A 27012-nucleotide genomic window follows, 5' to 3' on the forward strand; every position below is an offset into this window, starting at 1 on the left:
AACACAGTTCCTTTTCCTTCCCAATAACTTCTTGGACTGATGCTTTTTACATTGCTACTGAGAAAGATAGCCCACTGTTGATTTACCAACAACTGAAAGCAGAGCTGAAGTTCACCCATGGAACTGAGCAACAGTTATTTGAGAATAGCAGGATCTAGAGTGAGCTGAATAATGAAATTGAACAATTAAGTAAGTTATCTATTTTCGTACAAATAAAATTTACGTGATCAGATAACTAAATTTTGTTTCCTCATTCACAAAAATCAACGTGTACACCATTAATAGGATGGATAATGCCTAGTCGGAATTCCATTTCTCTCCACGTACGATTCAAGATCTCCGTGGTGACATGTTCAAGTGGATTGCAAATGTATGCCTTCAATTCCTGTAGGTCTCTAGCCCTGGTTCAATATACCGCATCCTTCACAAAATCCCAGGAAAAAATTAGTGGTGTAAGGTCAGGGGATCGATGTGCACTTCAAGTTGGACCATCTCATCCAGTCCACCTACCCAGTACCTTTTTATATAGAAATTAAAGTACATTTAGGGGCTAGTGGAGTGGTGCCCCTGTCTTACTGGAATATGACACCAGGCTGCAGGTGTTCCAATTGTGGCACATTAAACTCTTGTAGCATGTCCACATTAACACCACTGTTGATGGCAGTGATGGAAAAGAATGAATCAGTGATGCAACTGGGGACCAGTCTGCATCAAACATTGACCTCACAACTGGCTCTTTCCGTTTCATGTGTAACATGAGGATGCTGCAAATCCTACATACAAACATTATGACAATTCAGTTTGCTGGATACATGAAATGTTGCCATATTGGAGAAAGGAATCTTCCAAAAAGTCGATACTTGCATCAATCTTGCATAGAATATCCACTGCAAATTGTTCACACCTAGGTTTGTCCATAGGGTTAAATGCCTGAAGCAGCTGCATGTATGGATAGAGCCTACCTCTTATGCAAGACATTGTGCAACGTCGATCTTCTCATTTCCAACTCCCTGGCTGCCGTACATACGGATATTATAGAACTCCTTGCAAACGCCTGCCGTACCCTCTCCACAATGGCATCTGAAACTCATGGTGACCAGCCCTGTTTTTTATGGAGAACCCTACCTGTTTCCATAAATGATGTAGTCGAAGTCTGAAAGGTTTGTTGCATTTGGGTATCAGGTATCGTCTGTATCTACCGGGCCACACACACTGAGCTTTCTCCAGAGGTGTCCACATTTTATCATGTTTTCAGGTTCACTTTTGCATCAAAATTGTATGACCTGGAAGGTAAAAGAAATTTTATGAGTTATGTTATTATACACTAGAAACCATTTGTTAATATCTCGTATAGGTTCAAAGTTACTAAAGTCTTAAGTTGTGAAGTGTATAGTGCAAAATAAAAATAAAAAACTAAAAATTGCTATTCATCCAAAGCTGTTACTTTTAGGCATTAGGATACAACACACTATTTGATGAAAGTAATAATCAAACTTACGAACTTTCACTATGATACTGTAATTCAACGAAGGTACAGAAGTAAGTAAGGAAACAGCTCAGAGGCCACTATCTACCCGTGGTTCCATCTGCAAAATTCTAGAGGTTGAAGATCAAAAGTTATTCAGCTGAGTATTTTTTACAATGTAAACAGAGCACAGACTTACTTTGAGAAAAATTGGAATCGTAGGAGCTCTTCAATTGACGATATCGATAAGTGAAGAAAGTAAAGACAAGGATGAATCTGAACCTTTGCCAGTTTGTACAATATCAAAAGCTACAGCAACACTGGACAAAGTTACGTGCTGAGTGTTGAGATTTGAACATGTTGAGGTAATGATTAATGTATTAAATAAAATGGACAGTACAATATAAAAATCAGTACAAAATAAGCACTAACTACTGATATGTTTCTCAAACCTTTGAAAACATTACTACACACTCGATCTTATTGTCCTGGGTGTGTCAAAATGAGTATCGGGCTTTTTTGGTTTTGCAGTATTTATTACATTTAACTTAGAATTATGAAAGATCAATTCAACCAATTTTGTTTGTATACATGTGCACATCTGTATGCAACTGAAGAAAGTGTTAAATGAGTGAGACAGCCTTTTACGCATAACGTGAAGAAATCAGTCTGGAAGGCAAGTTGCAAATTAATAATTATAGTGACATCTGTGTATCTATGTGGAGACTTAAGGAGGCAACTATGTCCTTATTGTTTGCAGTTTACAAGTTCTGAAGCATACAGCTATGGTTTACATAGCAACTTTGCAAACAAAACGTTGCAGCATGCCAAAGATTTTCTGGACCGCATCATCTTCAGCAATGAATTGACATTTCATCTAAGTGTTAATGTGAACATACACAATGTGCACATCTGGGGGTCAACAAATCCCCACAAAACGTAACAGCTGCTTTGAGACTTCCCTAAATTGAATGTTTATTTTTTTTATTGCACTACATATCCCAGTAGAAAGTTGATGGGCCTTACTTTTTTGGTGAAGCAACTGTAACTACTATTTCATATCTCTATGTATTAGTACTATGGATCCTTCAGTTTGAAGAATCTGAACCTCAGAACTTTATTTAGCAGCAAGAGGGTGTACCATCTCACTAGCACATCTCCATATGCAACTGGTTAAATGACGTTCTACCCGACTACTGGGTTGGCCACAAGGGGCTAGACGACAGAGCTCGCTTCACACGGCTTCCACACTTACTCAATCTGATGGCACGCGATTTTTTGATCAAAGTGTTCATCAAGGATCATGTTTATGTGTCTCTGCTACCGGCTGATCTACAAACTTAAGAAACAGGATTGAAGCAGTTGTTGCAACTATTTCTCTTGTGATGATTACTCAAGACAATGATAGAGGATTGGGATGAACTCACCTATCTACTATTTTTCACAGGAAAAATTGTTACCAAATTCGGTAGTTTTTTGGATTACACTTTCCCACTTATGAAGTTAAAAATCTGCTAATGATATTCCACTGTAATTAGAATTTTGTGTGGATGAAACATCATCTCTGCCTCTCTCTAGGCAATTAGGCATGTCCACTACTGCCTCATATTACATTTATTTGCTGATGAAATCTGGAGGGCTACTGAACAATGCTAGCTATCGGTGTAATCTCTGAAGTGCTATGTCAAATGATATGTAGATGCCATCTGTGGTGTTTTCGTTTCCAAATGATGGTTCATGTTCTTCAACAATATTTTATTTATTTACTGTGGCTGTAGGTTATACCATGTTATACAATAGAGCAGTGCAGTACTAAGGGCAATAAGTTTAGTGAAGGTCATGTAACTGCTGTTCTGCTTTGCTCTATTTTTTAGTGGTAGTAGTTGTGACAGACATACAGCACATCCCTTTAGGACTATATTAAAATGGAATTCAGTTGGTGAGGTCAACAAATGTGTCATTACTTTTTTTTATACTTTGCACATTCCACAGTTACTATTACGCCCCTGGCAAAAAAAACGATTTTTACTGTGGTCCGACCAGTACAAGTTTTTAATATGTTTCAAGGCATTAATAGTAACATTCACAAGCCTCTCTTCCCATGGTGGTCACATTAGTTTGTCAGTTTTTCTTTCATTTATATGATCATGTTATCAGTAATCTCATCCACTGGTTGTTTCTCAAAACTTATTTCCACCACATTAATGATGTTATGGGTCTCTTAGCATGATACACATTTTTCCTAGCCATGAAAGTTGTTATCTGCAGTTCACTGCAGTAGAAGAGTAATATTTGCCAATACAATGCTGGGAGAAAATGGTTTGCCTTTATTCTAGTGAATCACAGAAAGGATTGAAATGTACAGCTATAAAACTCTTCACAATCTGTCTACATCCATACTCTGCAAATCACCATGAGATCATGGTACAGGGCACATCCTATTGTACCAGTTATTAGTGCTTCTTTCCACTCCATTCACATATGGAGTGGGGGAAGAATGATTGAATGATTCTGTGTGTGCTATAATTATTCTAATCTCGCACTCATGATCCCTACACAAGCAATACATAGGGACCTTAGTATATGCCTAGAGTAGTCACTTGAAGCCAATTCATGAAACGTTGTTAATAGACTTTCTCAGGATAGTTTACTCCTGTCTTCAAGAGTCTTGCCATTTTAGTTCCTTCAGTATCTCTCCGTCACTATCCTCTGCATTAAACAAACCTGTGACCATTCGTGCTCCCCTTCTCTGTAATGTTCAATATCCCCCAATTAGTCCTATTTGGTACGGGTCATACACACGTGAGCAATAATCTAGAACAGGTTGAACGAGTGATTTCTAAGCAGTCTCCTTTGTAGACTGATTGCACTTCCCCAGTATTCTATCAAGAAACAAAAGTCTACCACCTGCTTTACCCAAAACCGAGTGTATGTGATAATTCCATTTCATAACCCTGCAAAGTGTTACATCCAAGTATTTGTACAAGTTGCCCAATTATAACAGTGACTCACAGATATTAAATATATTTTTGTTTTGTGAAAAGCACAATTTTACATTTCTGAACATTTAGAGCAAGCTGCCAATCTTTCCAACACTTTGCAATCTTATCAAGAGCTGACTGAATATTTATACAGCTTCTTCCAGACAGTACTTCATCACAGATAACTGCACCACCTGCGAAAGTCTGAGGTAAGTATTAATATTGTCTGCAATCACATTAATATACAATATGAACAGTAACAGACTCAACACCCTTGCCTGACACAACCCTGAAGTTACTTCTACATCTGACAATGACTCTCCATAAAAGATAACATGCTTAGTCCTCCCTACTGAAAAGTCCTCAATCCAGTGGCAAATTTCTCATAAATATATAGTGTTACAACCATGAGCATTAGTTACCTGTGAGATTAGATGCTGTGAGTTGATGTTAGTCAATATTCTGGAATATTGCAGAAAATACTTGGCAGTAATGCAGCCACTGTAAACGATTGCTGGCAGTGGTGGTCACAAGAATGTACGTTCGCAAGAAGACTGGGCTCTGGACGGCCATGTGGCACTACTGAGAGGGAAGACAATTGAGTTTGGCGTACCGCTGTGGCACATCGTATTACATCTGGAGCAGGAATGAGCAGCAGTTGGCGTCCCAGTTACACAACAAAATGTTACAAATCAGTTACTTCAAGGACAGCTCCAAGACAGGTGCCCTGTAAAATTCATTTCACTGACTCCAAACCACTGCCATTTGCGACTTCAGTGATGTCCAGCGAGAGCTCACTGGACGGCAGGGTGGAGGTCTGTCGTGATTTCTGACGAAGGCTGCTCCTGTCTCTGTGCCAGTGATTACCTCGTCTCTGTTAGGAGGGGGCCAATTGAGGGCCCGCAACCAACCTGTCCGCATGCTGGACCTACATCTGGAGTTATGATCTAGGGTGCGATTACTTATGACAACAGGAGCACTATTGCGCTTACCCCACGCACCATGACTGCCATTCATGAGCAGCATTCCAGTGGGTGTTTACCAACAGGATAACGTTTGCCCGCATATCACTGTCATAACCCGACGTGCTCCACTGTGTGTTGCCTTGGCCTGCTCAATCACATCTGTCTCCAATGGAGCACATACGGGACATTATCGGACTACAACTCCAGCATCAGCCACAAACAGTATGAACCACCCCTGTATTGACCAACAAGAGCAACTGACATGGAACTCCATCCCACAAACTGACATCTGACTCTGTGTGTGTGTGTGTGTGTGTGTGTGTGTGTGTGTGTGTGTGTGTGTGTGTTCCCAATGAGAGCCTTTTTGGCCAATAGGAAAGCTAACTTCTGCTAACTTCTGCATCTACGCTATATGATGAGTAGCAATCTATCGTTTTCATATTAACACGATCATTCGACCCTGGATTTTCCATTTTTTATTATTGTTAAACTATTACAGCAACTGACAATGTTGAACACACAGTACATTAACCATTGGAAAAGAGTAGTGGGTTAACAACAAAAATTTAAGAAATTACATGACCATCTTTCACTTCCTTCATATCACAGAATTGGTGGGCAACTGACAAACTGCACACTGAGGAGCCCATTACTGAATCACGAACCAATGCAAAAACGGGGCAGCTGATCATAAAAAGAGAAAACTGGGCAGTCAAAACATATTAAAAAGTAACACAAAATAAATCAGATAGAACAGTTTTCTAGAAAGGAACCTAGAATCAGTAGGAACTGCATCTACAAACTACTTCAATAAATGTTAGTAAAAATCAACCAAGTATTATTTCAACTTCAGGAAATAACGTCATGTATGGTTTCCATTTACCTGTTTACAAGTATCGAGTAACAAGAGTCAAACAGGTTGAAAAACACTAGATAAAGCCCCTTGAATGTATGGCTTTTCAAATACTTAATGAATCTGTCATCTGCCATTATTGCTAAGCCACTAATGAATGTGATTAACATATCCATAGCAGGCAGTTTTTCCTGCGAGTTTAAAAACTGCGAAGATATTGTGAAACTCCACAAGGGTCTGTCCATGCTCTAACCTGAAAGTGTACTTTAGTAGCACCTCTCCGAAATAGTATGAGAAAATTAGGATGACAGATCATCTGATTAATATGGCCCAAAAAAATGATGTTTCATTTCAATTGAAAGAGAAATATTAAGTGAACTGAGCTTACCAAAACTGGATGTCAACCTCATCCAAGGACATAACAATATTGTGAACCTATCCAAATTATTGGAGAGAGAATAAACGAAACACACACACACACACACACACACACACACACACAGTGGTATGCCAAAGTTAAGAACAAATGTAACTTTCATGTGATGTGTCACTGGCAAGTAATATAGCAAGATGAAACTTTGAATATATGGAAAGAACTGCTCCATGATAGTACAAAAGGTAACTGAAAGCAACATGCTGCATGATGAACAGAAATGACACTTGTATTCAAAGACAAAAATTACACCAAAGCCACAGTGATTTACAACAGTCCCCTGGACATGCATCTTAACCCTTCAGCCACATGGGCCATGAATATATGCATCCAATTCTTACCAGAAAATTTTGTGGGCCCTGCTGTTTTATCACATATAATTTCTGTATTTTTGCATGTCAGAAGTCGCAACTATCCCCTCTGTTGCTCTGCGACAATGTTGAAGTTAACACATTCCTCGAGTGCATTGTCGCAGGCAACAAAAGCTGGTGCTGCCACTGGGAACCAGAGTCGAAAATGTCAACAATTGAATGGTGTCGTCCACTGTTCCCTCATCCCAACAAGTTCAAGAGCCAGCCATCTGTTGAAGAAGTGATGCTCATCCTGTTCTTTGATTACCAGAGCCCACTGCTTATCGATTTCAAGGAACCTGGTGTCTCCATCACTGGAGAACAATTCTGTGCAACACTGGAGAAATTACTCCATACAATTAAGGCGAAACGTTTGGGGAAAATTGCAACACGAGGCACTGTTGCCTCTTAACCCGTATCCCCGTGTCTCAAATGTCGTAAAGCAGAAGTTACACCAACTGTGGGACACACTCAAACACCCGTCCTATAGTTCTGACCTCTCTCTGTGCAATCATCACACCTTCGGCCCTTAAAAACAACTGAAGCATCGACAATTCCTGTCAGTTGAGGATGTCCAGTAGGCAGTTACACACTTCATGCACCAGGAAATGGTGTTTTACTGAACAGGTTTCTCCAGCCCAGTATGTTGGTGGGACGACTGCCTCAGTGCTCACGGCAATTTCACCCAACTGGCACACAATTCTGGATTGTACAGCTTTCAAATGGAAACTTTTCGATCCTCCCTCTTACACAGTATGTATAACAACTGCAGTACCGTAGGTTATCAATACGGCCAGAGCTGGTGGCTGTAAGATTCCTGTGGGCGCCACAAGCAGTGCTTTCATCACCCTGCCAATGAAGAACCTCCAAGTCGCCAACCAACGGAGACCACCTAGACGGTGTTACACGCGGCCGCCATCTGAGCACCAGACTACTTTTACCTTTTGTTCTGTGCTTCTAATGACAGTTCCGTGTTGCTAGTTGGTGACAAACATTACTTCAAGTTGTCAATAGTTAACTTCACTGGCAAACATTCAGTGCTCTTGGGTGCCACTCATGTCATACCTTTGCTTATAGCTAGCCACAATTACTCACAAGTTGCCAACAATGCAGCACTTGTTCTGCAGTAAATTGGATACAACATATTTATTTAAAGTGCATTTGGGTCCACTAATCTTTTACTCATCCATCCAGATTCCTACAGCGACATATCTTCAGGACACCTTCTACCTATTTGTCGCAGTCCTAACAGTTCCCGACATGCGACATATGGCGACGAACTTTGTCAAACCTACGACGCCGTGTCGTTTTCCTCCCTCTGACGCCAAATTTTTACCACTTTCCGGACTTTTTTTTTGTGTTTCTACCACTTGTGCTTGTGGACACTTCTTCCTCAGATCCACGCTTGCCACTTTTGTTCAGTTTGCTCATTTGTGCTGCCACATATTAATTTAGCTTTAGTATTTTTGCTTTGCTACGGCTAACCCACCACCCCAAGCCCCACGCACAGCCGCCTCGCAATTAGCGGAACCACAATTTCGAGTGGCTTCGGCTCCGACGCTCGATCTAATGCGGCTTCTTCAATTACAGACACAACAAATGACACAGCTTATCGAGATGCTGAGGGCTTCATTCAAATGCAGATGGCAGCCAATGAGGCTAGCATTAAGACACCACAACTATGGCAGCACCACAATTTATGCAGCCATCATTAGTGCCTCTGTTTCACCCATTTGAAGGGAAAAAAAGAGGACTGGGCTGAGTACTTGGCTCAGTCTGAAGCTCACCTACCTGCACAGCAAATACCAATTATTGTTAAATGATCCTTTTTCTTATCAACAGCCAGTGTGTCAGTCTATCGAGTATGCTCCCAAGCATTCCCCACTTCACAGCCAGAACTTGTGAACTATAAAGGTTTAATACAGGTTCTGATTGACTATTGTGCTGAGAAAGTTCAGGAGGTTGCTGCAAGGTCCAAGTTTTCACACTAAACAAGCAGTCAGGACAGACAGACAGCGGGCGACAGACTTCCAAGGACTCAGATAGTCAGTCACATAAACAGCCAGACCAGCAGGGTACCGGCATGAAGTCTTGCCCGCACTGCTTCTTAGCTCATAAGCATTGCTTCTACCTGTCACAAAATGCAACTTGTTTTTCAGGTGTCAAAAACGGACATGTTCAAGTGGTGTGCTTACAGGAAGAGAAACCTCTTTCTCCTAATATACACCCACAGAAATCAAATTTTGTTGTACATGTTGTGCACTCTGAACCAAACAGAGCTTCCAGTGTGGAAGAGAAGAATGGTAGTTTACAAATCATGAAATCAGTGGCATTTTCTTTAGCACAACGCAGCTCTTTGTGGACCCTGTAATAGGTGGCTGCACTATTCAGTTGCAATTACCTACGAGTGTCTCAGTTTCTTTCCTCAGTCGCAATACTTATGATCATCTTGCCAAGTCCAAGCTGCACAAATCATACATTACACTTACACCATATAACGGACATGATATTCCAGTGCTAGGTTCTTGCAGCCTTCCTTCCACATACAAGAATTTGCAAAAGGCTGAAATTTCAGGTTATGTGTTCACGCAACAGTGCAAATGTGTCTGACCTCGATTTGTTTGGATTGCGTGTGTTACAAATGTGGTGTTGGTTGCAAATTTTGATTTGAAGGACAGTGTTGGTAAATTGCATGCTGAATTCAAAGACTTGTCCACTGATGGCTTAGGCAAAGCTTCTAATTCTGCTGTGCATGTTACCACTAAAGAAAATGCACAACCTCACTTCTTCAGGTCTCACACTATACTACACGTGCTCTGGGAACAGGCTGCTTGGAAGTTTCACTGTGGCATCCATCACGGCCAGTCAGTGGGCATCTCCATTAGTATTTGGTCCAGAAGCCTTCAGGCAAATTGTGTATTGTGCAGACTAAGGCAACATTGTGCCCCTGAAAAGCTGAAAAAGCTTTACGGAAACTGAAGAATAACAAGGATCCCGGCACTGATAGCATTCCAGCAGTATTGTTAAAATGTGGAGGAGCGACGTTAGAGCAGTCTCTGTTTGAACTTATCACTTTCATACGGGAACAGGAAAGGATACCAGATAAATGGAATGAAGGAATATTATGTCCCATTGGGCAAACACAGCGCTGCATATCTAAACACTGCAAAGAACATATCAGATGTGTGCGACTAGGCCACACAGAAAAATCAGCCATAGCAGAACACAGCATCAATGAAGAACACACCTTCAACTTTGAAAACACGAAGGTACTGTGCCGAGCATCTGGCTTTTGGGAAAGCACGATCAAAGAATCCATAGAAATAAGGATTCACGAGAATCTGGTCAACAGAGACAAGGGATACCAAGTCAGCACAGCACGGAACCCGGCGATAGCGGCAATCCGTCGGGAGCACGCCCGTCAATGTCCACCGCCGCTGACGCAAACAGAATGCTTACACAGAGAACCAAAAGCGGCCGCCGGGGGCGACCGCCATCCCAGAAAACTTTCCACAAGGGGTTAAAATATGCCTTTGTAGGACATCTGTTACTTTGAGGCTTTCAATACTGCTTTATAATGTACAGAACATTTGTGCTACCCATTCTCAGCTACTGCTCGAGTATTTGGAATTCCAACCAGGGAGGATTAGAGGACGACATGGAAGCAATTCAGGTGTGCTTATACTGTTACAGGTAGAGATACATTCGATCAAAGGCAAATATTACAGAAGTTCTGTGCTAACTCAAATGGTAATTCCCAAAGGGAAGAAGAACTGTTTACATGAAACACTTCTGAAGATACAGGTTATCACATCGTGGACTGAACGCAATCTCAGTTAATTTTATGCAGGGCACTCATTTGCGAACTGGAATGTAATGAGATGATGTCCTTTTGAAATTGGCACTCCTACTTCCTCACCGGATCCAATGATCCACTCTTTGGTTGTAGTATGCGAAATTCAAATTTGTTTTGTCAATATATAAGGGTCAATAGTCTTCATAGTACTTTTTTATTTTATTCAAATAGTCAACACGTTTACTATGTATTTCTAAGCATTCTACAAACACTTTCCTGTTACCTGCTGTTTTGCACCATATGGTAAATATTACACATGTTAATTACATGATAATGTCTAAGTAATACATTGACATTAAAGAAACTGGCACACCTGAAGCCACACTTGTGGGAGCAGGTACTGTAATGAAGAAACAAACATTTATCCTTGTCATAGTAAAAAGTGACTATTTGGGGTACATGAAAATTGTCTCAGCTTACGCACAAATTATCTGTTGGAATCATCTAAATCTATGATTTTTTTCCCTCTTTATTCTGTCCTCCCTCCTAATAATTAAAGAACGTATGACACGCTCCAGTGTAAAATATTCAATACATGAGTGACTAATGTGGTTCCCTATGTAGGCAAGCATTATATTATTATTCCTGCAAAATTTTGTTGTTGTTGTTTAATTTTGGATGAGATAATGATATCTAATTCTGCAAAAACATTGATTATGGGAAACCGAAACTAAAGACTTGCATGTCTATTTGCCTCCCTGGTTCGTCTGACAAACAGGTTCCACATGCTGCCTGTGGCTGACACTGTCTCTGAGCCACATGCCGTCACCTGTCCTGTTTCAGAGGAAACCTCTCAGCCTGCAAGATCCGGGCAATCGCAGAGTGCGGGATTATTGATAGTTGGGAGCTGCAATGTCAGGTGCGTTATGGTGCCCCTTCGACACACGACTGCCAAGAAGGGAAAGAAACTCAACATGCACTCTGTGTGCGTACTGGGTGGAGTCATTCCAAATGTGGAACGGGTCCTCCCAGATGCCATGAAGGGTACAGGGTGCAGCCAACCGCAGGTGGCGCTCACGATGGTACCAATGATGTGTGTCACTTTAGATCAGAATATCTCTGGTTTCGAGCAGCTAACAGAAGTGGTAAAGGCTGCCAGTCTTGCTTGCAAGATGAAAGCAGAGCTAACCATTTGCAGCATAGTCAACAGGACCGATTGCGGACCTCTGATACAGAGGCGTGTGGAGGGTCTGAATTAAGAGGCTCAGACAGTTCTGCAACCGTGTAGGCTGCAATTCCTCGACTTGCGCCAAAGGGTGGTTGGGTTTTGGGTTCCGTTGAATATGTCAGGTGTCCACTATACGCAGGAGGCAACTACGTGGGTAGCAGGGGCTATGGGGTGTGGACTGGGTAGTTTTTTAGGTCAGAGGGTCTCTGGAAAACACAAAAAGGGCTTCGGTCACAAAGGGTGCAGGCCGAACATAGGAAGAACGTAGATACAGGAACCGTCGGTGTAACAGATGTAAAGTGTCATAGCCGTGTTGGGAAAGTACCAGAGCTCCAAGCGTTAATAGAAAGCACTGATGCTCAAATCATTATAGGCACGGAAAGCTGGCTAAAGCCAGATATAAGCTATGCCGAAATTTTTGCGAAGAATCTAATGATGTTCCGAATGGATAGGCTAAACATGGTTGGCAGTGGCGTGTTCGTTGCTGTTGGAAATAGTTTATCTTGTCACGAAATCTAAGTAGATAGTTCCTGTGAGTTATTATGGGCAGAGGTCATTGTTGGCAAACGGAAGAAAATAATAATTGGATCCTTTTACAGACCTCTCAAATCAGATGATACAGTTGCTGAAAGGTTGAAAGAAAACTTGAATTTTATTTCAAACACATACCCGACACATACGATAATAGTTGGTGGTGACTAATTTACCCTCAATATGTTGGCAAAAATACATGTTTAATTCCAGCAGTACACAAAACATCATTCGAAATTGTGCTAAACACATTCTCTGAAAATTATTTCAGAGTAGTTAGTTCATGAGCCCACACGAATAGTAAACGGTAGTGAAAACACACTTGACCTCTTAGCAACAAATAATGCTGAGTTAACAACGAGCATCAAAACAGATACAGGGATTTGTGAACACAGGGTTGTCACAGTGAGATTGAATATTGTAACCCTCAAATCCTCCAAAAATAAATGAAAAAGATACCTATTCAAAAAAGCAGATAAAAATTCATTTGACGCCTTCCTGATACATCATCTCCACTCCTTCAAAATTAACAAAGTAAGTGCAGACCAGATGTGGCTTGAATTCAAAGAAATAGTATTGGCAGCAATTGAGAGATTTATACCAAATAAATTAACAAACGACGGAGCTGATCCTCCTCCTCCTCGGTACACAAAACAGGTTTGAACACTGTTGCAGGAACAACAAAACAAACATGCCAAATTGAAATAGACACAAAATCCCCAAGATTGGCGATCCTTTACAGAAGCACGAAATTTAGTGCGGACTTCAATTGAGATGCTCATAACAGTTTCCAAAATGAAACTGTCTCGAAACCTGGCAGATAATCCAAAGAAATGTTGGTTGTATGTGAAGTATGTTAGCAGCAAGAAACAATCGATGCCTTCTCTGTGTGATAGCAATGGAGATACTATTGAAGACAGTGCTGCCAAAGCAGACTTACTGAACACAGCCTTCCAAAATGTCTTCACAAAAGAAGATGAAGTAAATATTCCAGAATTTGAATCGAGAACAGCTGCCAACACAAGTAACGCGGAAGTAAATATCCTTAGAGTAGTGAAGCAACTTAAATCACTTAATAAAAGCAAGTCTTCTGGTCCAGACTGTATACCAATTAGGTTCCTTTTAGAGTATGCTGATGATTAGCGCCATAGTTAACAATCATATACAACCGTTCGCTTGACGAAAGATCCGTACCCAAAAACTGGAAAGTTGTACAGGTCACACCAATATTCAAGAAAGGTAGTAGGAGTAATCCACTTAATTACAGGCCCATATCATTAACGTCAATAAGCAGCAGGATTCTAGAACATTTTTATACTGTGTTCAAACATGAATTATCTCAAAGAAAACAGTCTATTGACACACAGTCAACATGGGTTTAGAAAACATCGTTCTTGTGAAACAACTAGTCTTTGCTCATACGAAATGTTCACTGCTACTGACAAGGGATTTCAGATCAATTCCGTATTTCTGGATTTCCAGAATGCTTTTGGCACTGTACCACACAAGCAGCTTATAGTGAAATTGTGTGCTTATGGAATATCATCTCAATTATGTGATTTCCTGTCAGAGAGACCACAATTCATAGTAATTGATGGAAAGTCATCGAGTAAAACAGAAGTGATTTCTGGCATTCCCCAAGGTAGTGTTGTAGGCACTTTGCTGTTCCTTATCTATAATAACTATTTTGGAGACAATCTGAGCAGCCGTCTTCGGTTGTTTGCAGATGACGCCGTCATTTATCAACTAATAAAGTCATCAGAAGATCAAAACAAATTGCAAAACGATCTAGAAAAAACATATGAATGATGCGAAAATTGACAAAAAATAACGAAAAGTGTGAGGTCATCTACATGACTGCTAAAAATAATTCGTTAAACTTCAGTTACACGATAAATCAGTCAAATCTAAAGGCCTTAAAGTCAACTAAATACCTAGAAATTACAATTGCGAACAACTTGAATTGGAAGGAACACAAAGAAAATGTTGTGGAGAAGACTAACCCAAGGCTGCATTTTATTGGCACGACACTTAGAAAATGTCCTGCTAAGGAGAGGATCCTTACCAGATAGGACTGATAGAGTACATTGAAAAAGTTGAAGGAAGGGCAGCACGTTTTGTATTATCGTGAAATGTGAGAGAGAGAGTTACTGAAATGATACAAGATTTGGGGTGGACATCATTAAAAGAAAGGTGCTTTTCATTGCGATGGAATCTTCTCACAAAATTCCAATTGCCAACTTTCTTTTCCGAATGTGAAAGTATTTGTTGGTGCCGACTTACATAGGGAGAAACAATCACTGCAACAAAAGAAGGGAAATCAGAGCTCGTATGGAAAGATATAGGTGTTCGGTTTTTCCACACACTATAAGAGATTGGAATAAGAGAATTGTGAAGGTGGTTCGATGAACCCTCTGCCAGGCACTTAAATGTGATTTGCAGAGTATCAATGTATATGTAGATCTACACAATGATAAGTCAAAACATTCCAGGTCTACAATCTTGTTGATTCTGGCCATCCTTTTCTATCTTCTTTAGTTTTCTTTCTGTTTTTATTCTGGCCCACTTTGTCATACTTCATCAGCTTTTTCAGCTCCAGCAACATGTTGCCTGTCCACTTTTCATGTGTTCCCCAGTTTTTACGTCTATTCTGCTCATGGTTTTCAATCTGCTCGTTACTCCAAGACATATGGTGTCCAGCTCAGAAATCTAAAAAGCTGACTTGCCAACACCAATGCACAAGAAAAACGCAAGTAAATTCAGGTAACCTATTTGTATAAACAGAAATTGATTCCAATAAATCCCAGCTCATAGTAAATATGTTCTTCAAGGATATTACACGAATAAGTTGCTATGGAACCACTGTGCCAAAATTAAATAATGAGACATTGTAAGCAATGTTGTGTGTTTCACAGTAGTGTGACAGCTAGTCATTCAAGTGTCACGTCTGCTTCACAAAGCCATTTAAACATGAAAGCAGTGAGGTACTATACATAAAGCATATATTTTTAGAATCAGGAAGGGTCAAAGAAATTTTATAAAATAAAGAATTCCATCTTTTTGGGCCCTCGTGATGTCTAGGTCCTCTAAAAACAAGATGCAGAAAAGTTACACAAGTAAACCAAGCATTGCTTGTTTACAGACTTGAAAAGTATGGCATTAGCGGCAGTGCCCTATAATGGCTTGAATCCTACTTATCAAACAGAAAGCAAAGACTTAGCATCTCTTCAAATGGTGCATATTATTTTTCTGATTGGAAAAAAAATATCTCAGCATTTTTCACAAGTATCCATATTAGACCCAGTCCTATTTCTCTTCTACGTTAATGACTTACTATTAAATATCAGCTCCCCATCTGTTTTGTTCGCAGATGATACTTCTGTCTTAGTTGAAGACCAGGATTCGGAAAAAATCCCAAATTTGTGATCAGTACCCTCAGCACCTTAGAAACGTGGTTTCAGCTAAATGGGTTGAATCTAAACATATGTAAGACTCAAATGATGCAGTTCAAAACGAAACTGTCAAAATGTGAGCAGATTAAGACTGTACACCAACCACGACTCAGTCAAATTCTTAGGATTAAATGTAGTAAAAATTTGAGCTGGCAGGCACACATTGAATAACTAGCACACAAACTGAGCAGCTCTGAATTTTCAATGCAAATATTATCAACTGCAACTGACATTGACACCCAAAAAGTAGCATATACAAGCTACTTCGAATCCATTATTAGGTGTGGCACTGTTTTTTGGGGGTAACTCTACAAACATAGTGCGGATACTAAAAATACAGAAAAAAATCATTCGAAATATGTGTACTACAAATCACAAAGAACCATGTCAACTACTATTTAGAAAACTTGAAATATTAACAATACCCTCCTTACACACATATGAGATTATCATACGGGGTGTTCAAAGGCGTAGTTTCATTTATCTGGGTACATGAACTTGCAAAATTACCGTATGAGTAGTACTACAAATCTGTTGTCTATTCATGAAGAACCACTTCATTCTGTGAAAATACGAGTTTGGATTGCAATTTCTAGATGTCGGATTGTGGGTCCCATATTTTTCAACAAAACAATAAACGCAAAACAAAACTGCAGTGATATTCTGTACCCATTCATAGCAGAACTTGAGTTAAGTGCAATACAGAATAGTTATTTTCAACAAGATGGTGCAACCGCACATACAGCTTGTGTTTCAATGTCACTGCTTGCTGATGTTTTTGGTGATCGCATAATTTCACAGGGACTTTGGGCTCCATGATCGCCTGACCTAACACCACCTGACTTTCTTCTGGGGTGCAGCTGTCTATAAAAACCGTCCAAAATTCATCGATGAATTGAAAACTGCAATATCCACTTTCACTGCTGTTACAGAAAAATGTTACAGGTTGTGTTTGGAAACATGATTAGATGAATTGAATTGTGTATCCAACAACAGGGGGAACACTTTCAACATTTAATGTGAAAATTTGTTAGCAAAAATGAATATTCAATAAATTAATAACTTGTATTTCACTGAGTTTCATTTCGGTATATTCACTGCGGCATATGGCATGCGCGACTCACAATCATACGGCACTGCGGAGAGACTTTATGAACACCCTGTATTTTTGTACACCAGACATGAATTATTTGAGGGGAAACCATTTTGTATATTTACGTAATACTAGAAACAACCAAAATTCTGTATGCCCAGGGACCTCAATACATGGGAATGAAAATTTGCAATAAATTAAAAGGGACCAAGTTGCTGCAGATTAATTTAGGTTCACTTAAAAGAAAGCTATACGAGGTACTGACACTGAAGTGTTATTACTCAGTGGATGGCTTCATACAGGACAAACTAGAAATTTGAGCTGTATGTTACACATTTCAAGAGCTATGCTTACAGTGTTGTTATTTATTGTAGTGCTGTTATTTACTAATGTAAAAATTATTGTAACTGTGTTATAAATTTTTGACATGTCTCCTGTATGTAAACCAAATGGATTGCAAATTTACGTGAGTTGTATAAAACACAATTCACTGTTCAAGTAATACAAACTGGAACACCCTATCATCTATACACGTACAAAATGCAATGAAAGCTCGAATGCTCCTCAGTTTTCAAACAAAGACCTGAATCCTGTTCTTGCTTTATTTTCACGATCACATTAATTCTAGTGTGCAATTCCAATTTGTGGGTTTTATAAATAGTGTCATGAGTTTACGAAGCAAAGAATGTAAGCGGCCCATTATTAAATGTTATCAGTGGTTGTAACAACAACTGGCATAAACTATGTTGTTTATTCTAATTATGTCATGATTTCCAACGTTGGTTAGTGTAGTGTTTCAGGATATTTATAAACATCCCAACACACCATTGGAAAGCCATCGACAAGAGGTGCCCGTGAGTAAGTTGAATAAGAAATGTAGTGAGAAAGGGGAAACTGTGTTTTCCTTTCTTGTATGCAGTGAATGTGGAGCAGTCGTGGAGTCTGCGAGAAGGGGACCAGTAAACAGTAAAATGGTATTACAACCACTGGTTGCACAGGAGTAATCTGTGGCATAGTGCAGCAAGTGCCTGAATCCGAGAACCATGGAGTAAATGACGCACCAACAAGGGCGTAATGAACAATTGAACAGCAGTAGTTGTTTATCTGGTTTGCTTTCTCAGGTCCTGAAGTATGCATATATGGACATTTTTGAATGTTCTCAAGAGAATGGTATTACCGTAGCAAATGTTTGTTGTGTTGTTAAAAGTAATAGTGAAAATGTTGGGCACAATGTACCCCGTTTGTGAAGTGTGGCTATTTATTTAGTAGTGCAGTAGAGAGAACTTGCAAAAACATTCCAGGTATCTTCACCACAGTTGGATCGACAGGGAGGTGGCACGGAAGGATTCAGACCACCAAACACCTACTCTGAGAAGAGAGGATAAGGGTAATACTACTTTCATCTGGCGGTGTATCAGGGTCGGCAAAATATTGTCATGCTGTATCAGCCAGGGATGCAACTTCCCCAAAGTGCTGGTGTAAGATCCACCACAAACCCTACAAAATATATATCAGCAGGGAAAGCCGCAAAAATACACCCCATATGGTAACCGTGGAAATGGCGAATGGAGAATGCACCAGCAATTAAGTGCAGAAAATTGATCTGAACCAGAATTACGACTCCAAAGAATAGAAGACAGAAGCTGCCCCTGACAACCAGTGATCAACAACAGTGTCTTACCTCACACGTAACAAGGAATCAAGAAGAAGAATATTTAAGAGCTTCTTTTGAACGAACTAATGGCTCTGAGCACTATGGGACTTAACATCTGAGGTCATCAGTCCCCTAGAACTTAGAACTACTTAAACCTAACTAACCTAAGGACATCACACACATCCATGCCCGAGGCAGGATTCGAACCAGCGACCGTAGCGGTCGCGCGGTTCCAGACTGTAGCGCCTAGAACCGCTCGGCCACCTCGGCCGGATTGAACGAACTGTCTGATTAGTAAACACATAATGAATGGAAACTATAATTTACTGTTGGATAAAAAAAAAAGCACTGGCTTCGGCTGTTCTACAGCAAGCACGCAGTTCACAGTTCCCCACAAGGGTGAACCGTGAACATTTAAAAATAAAATGTTGAGAAATTTCTGCGAGTGTAGGGTTTAATATTAATACTGTCGATTAGTAATAAAAAGTGTATGCCAATCACAAGAAATATGGCAATGCAAAACGAGGAGTTAAGATCGATACTTGAAGGCATAAATGAAGAACAAGCAGAGAAGGATAAGGCAATACTAAAAGGTATGATTAAAAAACAAGCAGAGAAATACAGTGAAGGACGGAGAGTGGAACAAGTAGAACTAATTTAGTCTATTAAGGAACAAGTTACTGAATCAATCAATGACATACTCAGCCATAAAATACACGAGGTTAAACCTAACTTAGGATCTAACTTTAATGCACAAGTTAATAATCAAAACATTAAAATAATGGAAATAAATTCTAGAGTAAAAGAATTACGAGACTCAGTGACATTATAGGTGCAACAAGTAGCTAAACAAGTGTTAACAGATCATTTACAGTAAAGTGTACATAGATTAACAACCCGACAGTGGACAGGCTATGTCGATAATTTGAATTCCCAATTCCAAGCGGTATGTACTAGTATTTCAGACACAAATAAGCAAATCACGCCCATACGGGAAAATGCTGTAGCAGCAACACCTGATGCTATACAACATTTGGAGAAATGTTTACAGTTATTCATAGAAAAAGAAGTAAAAGACAAAACAGAAATAAATAATGGCAAAAATCACTTCTGGGGAAGGTACAATTAACAGTAAACAAGAACTTGATAGAATATGGAAAGCAATAGACAATAATAAAAAGAAATTAGAAAATAGTAGACCTGAAACTACGACAGGAGTAACTAAAGATGTAATAGAGAGTTTATATATAGGTAATTGGTTTAATTTAGCAAAGCAATTTCCAAATTACAAACCAGACAGTGATGTACACCCAATTTACTTTCTATGAGTGTTTATCAGATCTTTGCCCAAAAATTGGGATGACTTAACGAAAATAGATTTCACATAAGGATACGTATTGGGAGAAGCAGCGGAATGGGGAAATGCTCATGCAGAAGAATTTGTGTCTCAGAAAGCTTTAAGAGAAAGCACTGGTCTGCAAGTATCCAGGAAAAATTAATCTTAAAGTTATTAGACCCTACTCAATACAGTAATTCATGGGGCACATATGGAAAGTACATAGAATGGCATTTGACAAAATCTAAATACTTAGATGATCCAATAGATGATATGCACTTAGTAAAAGTACTCATTAGACGTTTTCCATAACACATTCGACAAGGAATATTGTATAGAGGGTGGAAAACCGTGAATGAGTTATTAATGTTTATTAAAGATTTAGACACACTGAATACTGAAAGAAATGAAAATTATTCAGTGAATGACCAAAATAGGGGGAATAGGAATAACAAATCCTTTCCTAATTCCTTACTGCAGGCGAAGGAATCTAATTATTGCAGAGTAAGCAGTAATGAAACTGTTCACAGCAGGGATAATGGTCTAAATCACAATAACCCTAGAGGGGGAAGAATTTAGACTGATAACATCAATTTGCAGTTGTTTACACCTCAACACCAACAAATAAATATGCAACAAAATAATAACACAGGGGGCAAATCAGCATATTGTTGAAGTAAGTTCCAATCGATATCCAGTCATGGTGATGGAAAACGAGAAAAATTCTAGGTCAACGGCCAGAATCCAGGATGTCGCAGAACAATACTTGGCCCATATACGTATAAGTAAAATGATCGTTTGTAGTAAAATATCACCTATTAACGATTGGTTATTAGCGAAAGAGGAAAATTTAGAAAAAGTGCAACGCAAACCAATTTTAATCAGAAGAATAGGAAATAAAGGAGTGGAAATTTACATTGATTCAGAAAGCGAAGTTTCAGTTTTGGAGGAATGGCTATTAAGTGGAAGAATAAAGGAATTTCCTAAGTTACCTGTTACGGGAGTAAATATTGTAGGTATTACAGGTACTAAGAGCCATGTAGTGAAATGGGAAACAAGGATTACATTTCAAATAGATCAACTTGTGTTTGAACAAACCATATTAATAGTCCATAAAATAAATACACACGTATTACTAGGAGTAGATTGGTCAATGAAATGTGCAATGGTAATAGACTTTCAGATTGGTTCCTTTAAGTGCAAACTAGATAACTATAGCCTAATAAAGAGATCTTGTTTAAGACAGGTCGATGCCAAGAACTAAACGGGAGTAATAATTTATGGTTAATAGCGAATACAAGTTCAATGGAAAATGATGTAAGTAATCTACAACAAACTGCCAATACAGCTCATTTGTATGCTAAGGCTTACGAATCTGAACTGTTGTTGACCCTTACTCAAAAGGAAGAGCTATATGGAATATAATGCAGATATTCAGATGTATTTTCAAACAAACCAGGGAATATAGGAGATTATGTGTGTAGTTTTAAGATCAAAAGCAAGGAACCTTTTTTCTGTAGACCTTACCCTGTACCTGTCAACGTAAAACAGGAAGTACAGGAAGAAATACATTAATAATGTTATAGAAAGAAGCATAAGCATATACAACAATCCAATGTTAGTTGTCATAAAGGAAACAGGAGGTGTGCGCTTATTACTAGACGCGAGAACCTGGAATCGTCACATTGAACTGGAGAGAGATTGTCCCATATGCATAAACGAACTACTTGCTTGTTTTGCAAAAGCAAATTATTTTAGTTCTGTGGATCTGACAGGTGGGTACTGGCAGGTGAAATTAGCTAAAGAATCTAGACCTTTTACTGAATTCCTATTTGACGGAAAGTCTACCAGTTTAAAGTTTTGCCATTTGGGTTAAACATATCAGTATCAGTGTTTGTAAGAGCATTATATCAAGCATTAGGGAGAAAGTTGTTACAAGAGCTATTGATTTATGTAGAAGATATACTGATTGTTTCAGAAACCTGGGAGGAACATTGTGATTTACTTGCAAGAGCAATAGAGAAATTCAATACCAAGGGAATATCTACTAAGCTCGCTACATCACATTTTGGGCGAGAGGAACTAAAATTCTTGGGACATCTCATAGGAATAAGAGGAATTAAACCAGATCCATAACACTTTAAAGCAATTAAAGACTGTCCACATCCACAGAATGTAAAATAGCTGCGTTCCTTTTTAGGATTAGTGGGATTTTATAGACGGTATATAAAAGGCCAAGTCATAGTAATCCACATCTATCGCTATTAAAGCAAAAGGCAAAATTATTATGGGATGAAAATGCAGAAAAGGCATTCCAGGAAGTAAAGGACACCCTAGTCAATGCTCCTATTTTAAACCATCCATGTCTTCATGAACCATTTGGCATCACAACAGATGCATCAGAATATGGCATGGCAGCAGAATTATTGTAAGGGGAATGGGACCCAGAAGAGGGAGAAAATAAAACCATTGCTTTCGCTAGTCGCAGTCTAGATAAACATGAGCTGAATTATACAGCAACAGAGAAAGAATTAACATATTTACTCAAATATAAGCCACACTTTTTCCACTTTTTGTAATCCAAAAAAACTGCCTGTGGCTTAGAATCAGGTTCAAAGTAAGCGGAAGTTCTGAAAAATGTTGGTAGGTGCCGCCACAACTAACTTCTGTTATCTGATATACGTAGCGCTACACAGGCATGCTTTGCAGGTAATACTGTCGCCAAAACCTCTGCATCAGTAAATAAATTAAAAGAAAAGGTAGAAGAATGTAAACATCATGCCATGTATTTTTTCATGTTTGCTGCTATCTCATTTAAATCTTGTATGCCTAATAAACTATGAAACCAGAGTGAGACAACAGCAAATGCGGAAGAATATACGTATCGTGTCATGTTTATATTCGCATTCTTCTTATGCTGAATAGTGATTCAGCCAGAAATCTAACATGACTCATTTCTGTGCAGAATGTAATGTACTAAAGAGGCATCTGCAAAGATTTTCAAACAGAGAAAAATGTTTTCCAAACTTTCGTTCAGAACATCTATCATACGCAATCTATTATTTGGTTCTTGTTGATCATTATCAAAGAAAGCAGCAGTGTAAGTAACAACAAATATCAGTCTCTTGCCATTGTTTCGCTCATGAGACAATTCCTCTTTTTTTAATTTAAGCTGCGGTAGCGCGCACAAAAGCAAGCCACGCCATGAGCGGCGACAGGTCGAAACACTCATTATCAGAATGCGACAAACAATGCATGACACAGTACAATAATGCATTTCCGGCTTAGAGTGACGTGAACAGCTGTAACAAAGAGAATGGCACTTATCAGATCAAAACAAAATACGCAATCAATTCAAACCAGATGAAGCACGTGGTTCTAGACAAATGTACCTGCTGCAAACTTTGAGAAACATAAGTCATCTAGTTTGGCATTGCAAACAAAGTTCATCACCTATTAATGTTAGCATGCCAACAGAATATAATAAATTGGGTAGAAACTTACAAGTTCTGGGGTTCAAATATTGATAGAAAGTCAAAACTGGCCAACTCCGGGGATACAGAGACAGTCATTCATTAATGTTCTGTGGGAGAATATTCTGTGTTGTGAACATCTCTAAGCAATTAGGGACATCTACCAAAGGCTCAAATTGCATTCATTCACTGCTTAAGTGTGCAAAAATTCACTTCATTCTGAAAGTGACAGCAACATCCACAACAGTAGAAGGAAAGGATAACTCACTACTTCATACATGTTTTAAATTATCTATGCAAGAGGCTAAATGTAGTTAGTGTCCTGGCTCTTCTGTTGCACGATGCAGTCGGCAACTGCGAAATGAGTGATTGTAACTGAACAACTGTGTTTGTTTTCAGTGTGAACAACAGGAAGAAAACTAGATGTGATGACAAAGTGACCTGTGGCAAAGCCCGAGGCCATGGTTTGGTTGGAATGTGACAGTCCCACTCACTGTTTGTCATGTTCACTGTCCATCATTCATTGCATAAATATGAACTGCAGCATGCAAAGTAAGAGACAGGTACAGTGTCACTGGACTTCTGCCATGCAATCTGTCGTTCAGCTGACATAATCCATATCACAATTTGGATACATAATGTATAACATGGAAGTAACTAGCAAGCTACCAATGCAAATGGTAAATGTGTAACCAATATAGAAGGCACTGATTAAAGATGGAACAAATTAGATACAGCATGCAATAAAAAACACCAGAGTTACTTGGCAGTCACAAAGCAAACATACAACTATTTTTACTTACTGCTGTATGACCAGTTCTGACAAGACTGTTTCACTCCTCCCCCAAATACATCCCCAAGTCCACCTCTGGGAGAATGGTGCAAGCAACTATGGCTTCAAAACAGTTACAGTGGGTGGTTCTGTAAGGCGGTGGAATGATGAACAGTTCGATAGCTTGCTTCAAACACTAGCCGAGAACGAAGTTTGTTTAGTTAAGTGCCCCATGCGACATACCTGAAGGATAATTTAACAGTAGTAATTTTATTACTACATCATTAGGGCAAATGGTGCTGTTACACCAACAGATAATGTCAATAAATATTACAATACCCTATGTAAAAGTAGGTTAAGTACTGCAATTACATTTAATCTTTTCCCCTTCACATTGCAGAATGGGCAGGCAATGAGCCAAGCACATTATGTTTATAAGCATGCTCAGTAAATACTTAGACAAATAGTGGTATTTTATTGAATAATTTTTTAACTACATACTAACAACTATAAGCTAAATCCTTAGTATCACGTATAAATATGTATTGTTTCTTTTAGAGCGTAACATATTTCCTCAACATTTTACTTCTGCCAACTACTGCTTGGTACAATGTACAATAGTACAAAAGTTTATTGCCTCCATGATCTTTAGCTCACAGAATGTTGGCTTTTAATGTGCTCTGTATATGAACATTTAGCATTTACTCTAATGTCCACACGCTGCAACCCTACCAAACCCAAGCCCCCCCCCCCCCCAAAAAAAACCTCACATTCCTAAAAAATCAGCAACAAATAAAAACCACAAAATAAACTAAACCCAATCACGCATTACAATGCAAAACAACTAACAAAAAACCTTCCTCTCCAACATCATCATAAAACAATCCCCCTCCCCACCCACCCACCTAAATCCACAACCATTACCCACAATCCGCCCCCACATACCGAACACCCTCAATCACCCACCCTCAGCCTGTACATCTTACCCACCGCCCTCAGAAAAACACAAAAAATACAATAATGCCCAGGGACACACTTCCAACAATAATACTCATCTATATGAGATGGCAGGTTAGAAGAGCCATTCTTCCCTTCCTTATAACTGATTTAACCCCCCCCCCCCCCCAAAAAAAAACCTCCATTGCATTAGCACATGCACCAGTTCTGCAATTTTTAAACTCTAAACTATGGTTTACAACTAAATGATCAAAACCCCTCTTCTGCAAACCCCTGTATGACAGAAAATGATCTGAAACTACAGTACTCCCCTCCTCAATATACTCTTCAATTAACCCTTCAAGTCCCTCTTAGTGCGCCCCTCCAAAACCCTGAAAACAATCAGCATACCCACCCCACAAAGTAACAACCTCCCCACACCCACAAACCAACCGGATATGTACCTCTCCCATACTTCCCTCTTCCCAGACTGTGACTCATCTATCTCAAACACGAACCCCGGCTCACCCAACTTACTCTTATACTGACATACTCAGAACACACTGCCCTACAAAAAGAAAACCTATCTAACACCGTCCTCTCACTCACTACAGTCGCATACACACAAAAACTAATAGAGGACCTATAACAAAAATAGGAAGTCATGAAAACAATCTCTCACAGCCAACCTAGATTTCTCGAACCAGGTACCGCGTCTAATGGAGCTCCAAACATTGTCCTTCCGACACCGACACGTGTACATGTCCGTGGTCCGAGACACCAGTACTTTCACCAACCGCATATTCTCTCGGCAAAACGCCACACTTCATAATTTCCACTATTAATCCGAACACCTGCAGGAACTTAATTGAAGGCAACATGCCCTCTCCCGTCTCCACCCGCAACATGGCGCTTTTTCACTTTACCGTCATATTCATACCTAAAAAGAGAATCCACACAATAAATTAAATGTCTTACCGCACCACAAACAGCAAACCAATAAAACTTATTAAAAATGCAAACACGTAAACAGAACACAAAAAAACTGATAACTAACTGAAAACAATTTCAATCCTTAGGTCATGAACATTGCCAATAACTCCGATCCACATGAAGGAGAGCAGATAGAAGAGGCTGACAGTCTTAAATTCCTGGGATTACAACTTTATAATAAATTCAGTTGGGAGGAGCACACCACAGAAATGCAGAAACGCCTTAACAAACCTGTATTTGCAATTCGAGTGTTAGCAACTCCTCCTACTGCACTGACGAATTTTTAATAGAAACAAATTATGTATTGTACATACTCATACTATTAGTATTGTTATTTCAGCTTTAAAAAATTTGACATGTTCCACATCCACGAGGATCACCTCAGCACGGATCTATGGAACAAAAAACTAATCTAATCTAACTACAACATCCATACGTCACGAGTCAAAGCAGACGGGTGGAATCGGACGCTTCCGTTGACTCCAGAACTCGGGCTACGCTAGAATTAAGAGTCAACAGAGTCAACTGAATTTAGATTAAACAAAAAACATTACAAGTGATGTTATGGTAAAGACGGATGCGCATCATCTCTACTACACCCACATAGTTCTGCGCAAGAACACGATTTAAGCCTCCACAAACACAACTTCGAGCAATATTATAAACAAGATACGCGAACTACCTAAACAAAAAGAGCATCA

At 39.3% G+C, this 27012-nt stretch overlaps 1 long non-coding RNA gene across 1 annotated transcript; it reads right to left on the minus strand.

Moving 5' to 3' along the window:
• Positions 1 to 968: 968 nt before the first annotated feature.
• Positions 969 to 26724, minus strand: LOC126108649 (uncharacterized). Its single transcript, XR_007523581.1, has 4 exons — positions 26376 to 26724; positions 26008 to 26258; positions 24414 to 24625; positions 969 to 1283 (listed from the first exon to the last, which is right to left on the minus strand). It is a non-coding gene; the product is annotated as an uncharacterized LOC126108649 (long non-coding RNA).
• Positions 26725 to 27012: the final 288 nt, after the last annotated feature.

Source organism: Schistocerca cancellata, chromosome 11, assembly GCF_023864275.1.
Source record: "Schistocerca cancellata isolate TAMUIC-IGC-003103 chromosome 11, iqSchCanc2.1, whole genome shotgun sequence".
Taxonomy (NCBI): Eukaryota; Metazoa; Arthropoda; class Insecta; order Orthoptera; family Acrididae; genus Schistocerca; species Schistocerca cancellata.